Here is a 6,518-nt window from a genome sequence, read left to right on the forward strand (position 1 = left end):
CCCGTCACCCTGCTGTCATCTCCTACCGTCCACCTGCTCGCCCCTGCTTTCCGACCCGGTGCCGCGCTGCTCTCCGCCTGAGCCACGCCAAGCGCCATGACGAAACCGCGGACCCCGCCTGAGCCGCGCCCCATGCCGCGATTTGTGGAGCGCCCTTGACTGCACAGCAGGCAGAGCCCCGACGCCCCCTTCTCGAAGTTTCCCGAGCCACAGCGCTGGATGCACGCCACGTACTCCGAAGCGCGGACGTCGAAGATCGCCGCCGCTCGTAGCTCCAGGCCCCTCCGCGAACCCTAGACACCGGCTATAAAAGCCCCCGGCCTGCAGCCTCCCATCCCAACTCCCTCTCCCAGTCGCCACCCTGCCTTCCCGTCTTCTCTGCCTCGCCCCCCACTCCACACAGGTCGACGACACTGTGGAGGTCGCTCGCCGCCGCGCCCATGCCGCGGTAGCACCTCGGCGGGCCCTCTGCCTCGCCGCCCTGCCCGGCGCCGCTTGCCACCCCGCGTCGCTGCCTCGGTTCACCTCGACGTTGCTCCGTGCTCGCCATGACGCGGAGCTGCGGACGCCACGACCGTGCCTCCGCCCACCTTGCCTCCCCGCGTCGAGCCCGGTGAACGCCACGCACTTCAGCCTCGCCACGAACCCGGTGAGCCCCGCGACCCAAAGCTTCGACCTTTCTCCCTTCGGTCGACGTTTCCGCTGACCCGAACGCCGTAGGGAAGCCACAGCCTCACCTTGCCCGGAGCCGCGACATCGCACAACGCCGGGCGTCAGCGCGGCCACGACGTCGTCGCGGTCTTGCCCCGCTGCGAGCCGCCGCAGCCACGGTCTCGCCGTCAAGCCACGCCGCGACGTCGAGGGGAGCCGCTCGAACCGCGAAGACCACCAAGCTACGCCTTTGCTTTGCACCGGCCCTGCCCGCGTCGAGCCCAACCGGCACCGCGCAATCCGCCGCCGATGAGCCCGCCGGTGAGCTCCAAGTGCCCAAGACCTTTCCTTTCCGTTGAGCTTGCCGTTCCATGCCAGCCCGGCCGTCGCGCCGCCTCACCCTCGTCGCGCATCGTCACGACTCTGCCGGCCGTGGAACGTCGTTATTCCATGGCACGCACCACACGCACGCCTGCGAGCTAGAGCTCGGGTACGGCACAGCCAAACGCCGAGCCTTTGGGCCCTCCACCGAGCACCGCTGGGGCGCCGCCGCCGTTCACGCACGAACGTCGCGAGCTCACCCACGGCCGCGGACACGCGCCTGTTCCGAGTTCCGACACATGTGCACGCGCACTCGCGCAGCCACGGCACTGAGCGAGGTCGCCTCGTCCATGCCCTTCTCCCGGTCCGACGGAGTCCAAGCCAAGACCTTGCCGCCCTTGCCGCACGTCCATGCCGTGGCACGACACGCGTAGCCGCACTGTTCGCGACCTCACGGCCCCGCCATGGAGCGCGACCTCACGGCATCACGCCACGCGGGCACAGCTGAACCACCGCGGCCACGGACCTCGCTTGCCCTCCTCCGCCACGCGGGCACAGCTGAACCACCGCGGCCACGGACCACGCGCTCGGTCACGGCCCGGCCGTGGGCGCCACACCGCTGCTGCCCTGCCCCGCCTTCGTGCGGCCACCTCACGCACGCACTCGCACAGCGCATCGCCGCAGCGCCATGCCGTGACCGGGGGCCACTAACGGTCACCGCACGACCGGAACGCCAGCACGCCGGCATGCTCACGCTCGAACATGATGGCTCCACGAGAACACCCGTCGTGGGCGAGGCCACGCACTGGAGCGCCACCTCCCGGCCTCCATCTGCACGCGGCCGCTCGAGCTCGTCACAGGAACTGCGGCCGGCCGCTGTCGCCAGCGAGGCCCGGCAATGCTGCACGCACACGGCCACCGGAGCGGGCACATTGTCCGCCTCCCAAGGAACACGGCCAAGGCCCTACCTTTCTGGCCTGCCACTCGCACCGCGCTGCATTGACGTCGGCTCTGCCCTGCCGCGCTCGTCGCCGAAGCCGCCATCAGGGCACCGTACGCGCGGCCGACGCACAGCCGAAGCCCCCTCGTTCAGCCCCCACCTGTCGCCGGCACCACCACAGCTGACCTGGCCTCACCCTCATGCAGCCGCGGCGCTCGCAGGCGCCGGCCAAGGAGCCGCCTAGCGCTCGGGCGCTCGGCCAAGCACCGGGGAACGCCCTGTTCCCTTCCGTCTCTGCTGGGTGGAGCAAATAGCCAAGCGGGCCGGCCGGCAGGACGAGGCTTCCAAAGCCCACGCAGGCATCAGCCCTTCCTCGGGCCCAAGCTGAAGCCTGCCTCCTCTCCCCTCAGCCTTGGGCCTCTCCTTTCCTCTGGGCCGTTGGCAGCGCCGGGCCCAGCTCGGGGTCTGGCCTGCGCCGAAGCTCCCTTCCACCTTGTGCTGGTGGGCCGCCAGCTGAGCAAAGCAGCCCATCCGGTTCCTTGCCCTTCTTCTTTTCATCAGTTTTTCAGAAAAACCTTTCCACTTTCTAAAATTCGTATCAATCTCATCCTTGCTCCAGTTTCATAATTTTTCTAAAATCTTGCTCTACCTCCTAGTGCAGTTCTGGTGTTTAGTCGTGTTAGGTTTTGTCGCGGTTTTGTTGCATCTTATTGGTGGTAGTTCTTAGTTTTTGTTCCGTAGCGACGGGTTGAGCTCGGATGGACTCAAGGACGCCTCGGATGGAGAAGGAGACTCCCGCTGACCGGCTACAACGACTTCCGAAGACACATACCACTACTTTCTCTACACTGTAGGTGTCATGGCAGCACCTTTTACTTAGAGAATCCTATTAGGCATTGCAAAGTAGAACTGCTAGCGTTTTACATTTATTCCTTTGCTGGAATATGCGATGCATGCTATTGCCTGAGCCTTGTTTGCCTTGATTGAAACCACTTCACCCTAATTACCCAGCTCTGCGCTCACACTTATATATATGCATGTCTCCTTGCTTGCATTTACTCCATCATAATTACATATATTCCTTGTTATGTGATGTGTGATGGATGTTTGGATGTTGTGGATGGTGGTTGGGGTTTTAGCCACGAGGCCCCCCATGAGGTGTGGTTTGATATGTGATGTGAGCGGTGAATCCCTAGTGGGTGGTGGAGATGTGAGGAGTTCTAGATATACTTCCTTGCCCTCGACCTAATTCTTGGAGGTACTAGCTGGAGCGAGAGGTTGTTGTGGTGTACGAAGTGCACCAAGGGTAGTTCCTGTGGCGGAAACATAGAATCCTGGAGGGATTGATTGTCCTCGAGGGACTTTGGGATGAGAAGTTTGGGGGAATGGATAGACCACCTCTATAGGGTGAGTCTAGTGCTATGAGGGCACATGGTTTGGTGGAAGGTGCTCGCTCAGGCCAACCAAAGGACTTGCAACCATAAATCATGAGATACTTTCATACACACCACATGCCTAAGTGGCTATGGCCCATTGCCCTAGTAGTGCAGGCGACCATCAATCTCTGTGGGAGTGAGTAGGCACGCGGTCTGTGGCCCTATGCAATTAGTGTTAGGAGGGTGAGGGTTACTCCGTGCTACTTCGATGACACGACCCTAGCTTATATAGTGGCGTCTATATATCTTCGCTCTGGCTAGTGGATAGGACTAGTGTTAGTCGGCCTAGTATGCAGTGGCGGTGCTCATCGCTGATGGTGATTCATCGGTGGTATTAATGTGGGGGTAACATTGTACTCTCTACAGAGGTTAATAATCTATAGTATAGCCATGGTCTTAGACATGATCACTTACCAGTGTGCAGGGTTCAGCTCACTAGCTTCTCTTGTGCTTTGCTTCTCTCCCCCTGAAGATAAGGTCCAGCTTGAGGCCGTTGAGACAAGGGGCGTGCGGAGGCCGCCTTGTCGACTAGACTGAGAGAGTAAGGGTGTTGTGAAGGATGATGAGTGGTGACTTATGATGATGATGAGTGGATGGTGAGAATGAGAGTGTGGTTTGGAACTTGAGAAGATATTATTACTTTTGATGCTATTTCTGCATGCGCTAAGGATGCAAACTACAGCCAAACCACTAGGATCACTAGATCCCTTTATTTTCTATTTTCCACCAAAGCTCATTTGGTGCTGACCATGGCCTGCACACATCTGGTGGTGTGTAGATTTCTTGCCTCGCAGTGGTGTTGTGAATGATAGTTGGTTTGTGGATCTACTCTCAAGGATGCCTGTGGATCGAAGACTTGTCAAGCTTCGCTGCTACGATTTAGATTTTCGGTGTTTTGTTTGATTTAGTCCAAAGGACTTGTAACTAGATTAATGTAATAGGCTTAATTTTTGTACCCTGATGTGTTGTATGACTTTGTAATCATCTAAAAAGTGGATGCCCGTGATAGCTGAGGTATCCTAGGACTATCACAGAGGGGCAAGAGAGTCAGAATTTCATTTTTGAAATCCTGGTTCGCTTCACACCCCCTTGATCTGGACCATTGATCAAAGGTCAGTTCAAGGTCGGTTTGATCCAAGGGCTAGGAGAAGAAGTCAACTAGATCGCTCATGTGGTACTGCCTCTTACTCCAGCTATAAATACCCTCCTAGACTTCACTCTCAGGCATGACACATTAGAGTAAACCACACTCTAGTAGCTTTTAATGAATCTCTGCTATAGTGCTGTGCAATTAGGGAGAGTGTGAGGGAAGTCTTCAGAAGAATGCCCCAGGCCTATCGAGAGTCTTTTCCAAGGTGTACCTCAGCGGATGCTATCTTCTAGTAAGTAATACATCCAAGTTCTTTATAGTAATTGATATTCTATCTCTGCTAGTAGTTATATAAGCCTTCTTACATGTACACCGCTTTACTTTAGTAAAATGCTAGCCTTTCTAAGGGAACTTAGTTGGCCGAGGTTAGAGTAGTAAGTATAGTGTAGACGTGGTGTCTAGACTATATCTTGCCTATGTATACCGCTTGTCACATGGATTGTTTATGGTAGCTAGCAGGTGGTGACAGTCCTATCTAGCATTTGCATTCCACCATGTGTTGTAGGCAAGTTCTTAAAAGGTAGGGCTCCAGTAACAAGGTAGCCACTTTGGATAGAGGTTTCATCCACTATTGTCTCGCTTATTGCCTCCGGTAAGCAAGGTGGGTGATCTGCCCTTTATGACTACTATCTTTACCAGATATCATTGTTATCTAGATCCTCTCTACCCAAGTTCCATAGGCTTTTTTGTATCATCATAGGACGGTCTTGATCCTTAGTTAGTTCACTTCATGTTTACCCTAGAAATACGATACCTAAAATACTCTTGGTGAAGGCTACAATGACAACTATATGCTTGCGGTTTACCTGTTTGCCACTTTAGGTGTCAACAAGCTTTTCTAGCACTTTTGGCGGGGACGGTAGCTGTCTTAACTAGAATCAAGTTGTCTGAGTTATCTTTGTTTGATCGAACCCTTCTTTCCACATACACCATGGATCAAACACCTATCTTCTAGTATGTTGCTCCATTGGGTGCTAGTTTAGAGTCACCTCGTTCATCCCAAGCCATTTTGGTTGTTCGTTATAAGTTCGCTCGAGTCTCATAGCGATGGTTTAGGAGAAGCCTTTTTCTAGGGACGATGATGAAAACCCCTATAGACATCTACGTGACTTTGAATAGTTATGCTCATGCATAACATTCAAGGCATGAGGTGAGATACCCTCAAGTAGAAGCTATTTCCATTCTCTTTGATGGGAATAGCCAAATGATGGTATACTCGCCACATAGGAAATGTACAAGGAGAATGGGAGAGGTTGCAATCCAAATTTTGCCTTACTTCCCTATTCCCCGTGTTGCTCGTCTTTGAGTAGAGATCCTAACCTTTAGGCAAAAGGAGGAGTCTCTAGGAGTGGCATGGGTCTGTCTCACAAACTTAGTATCATCAATAGCTATAGCCGAGCTGACTTTGTTGCAACATTTCTATCTTAGTCTTAGCCAGAATTCCGCACAGTTCCTCAACCTAGCCTCCGGGGGAGCATTCTTGCATCTCCCCATTAGTGGAGGGAGGGTTGTTCTTGTGAAAATTATTTAGAACACCCCCTACACTAATGTCTATGATGAAGCCCCTGAGGAGGATAACCTAGCCCCTAACGTAGAAGAAGGAACCTCGATAGCTAAAACTTTGTTGTCCACATCCTAAGAACTAGCTGTCGAATCTAAACCACCAACCCCGAACGTTCCAAAGGAAGAAGAAATTCAACCTTTGGAATTTTCTTTTGATATCGAGGATAATCTCTTTTTCAATTTCAGAAATGCCTCGAATTGACTAGTGCAAAAAGAAGTCTACTACTTGAGAAGCTCCTAATCATCATAGTCTAGATCAACTTGAGGAGAAATACCTCAAGGAGACAATCTAGGAGCTCACATCTATCATGAGCAATGAATGGCTCAAGGAGGCCGAAGCTTCGTCAGAAGTGATTTAGATTCTTTTGTCCTCCACAACCATTCCATGTTTTATAAATAGAACAGCTTTGGACTCTCTTTATGGTCCTACCGTTGGAGTAAGCATTATGTCATATCC

The 6,518-nt window shown here is 53.9% G+C and overlaps 1 long non-coding RNA gene across 1 annotated transcript; it reads left to right on the plus strand.

Annotated features, from left to right (window-relative positions):
• Positions 1-365: 365 nt before the first annotated feature.
• On the plus strand, positions 366-4,742 carry LOC136529732 (uncharacterized). Its single transcript, XR_010777400.1, has 3 exons — positions 366-649; positions 721-972; positions 2,640-4,742. It is a non-coding gene; the product is annotated as an uncharacterized lncRNA (long non-coding RNA).
• Positions 4,743-6,518: the final 1,776 nt, after the last annotated feature.

This window comes from Miscanthus floridulus, chromosome 19 (assembly GCF_019320115.1).
Source record: "Miscanthus floridulus cultivar M001 chromosome 19, ASM1932011v1, whole genome shotgun sequence".
NCBI classification, from domain to species: Eukaryota; Viridiplantae; Streptophyta; class Magnoliopsida; order Poales; family Poaceae; genus Miscanthus; species Miscanthus floridulus.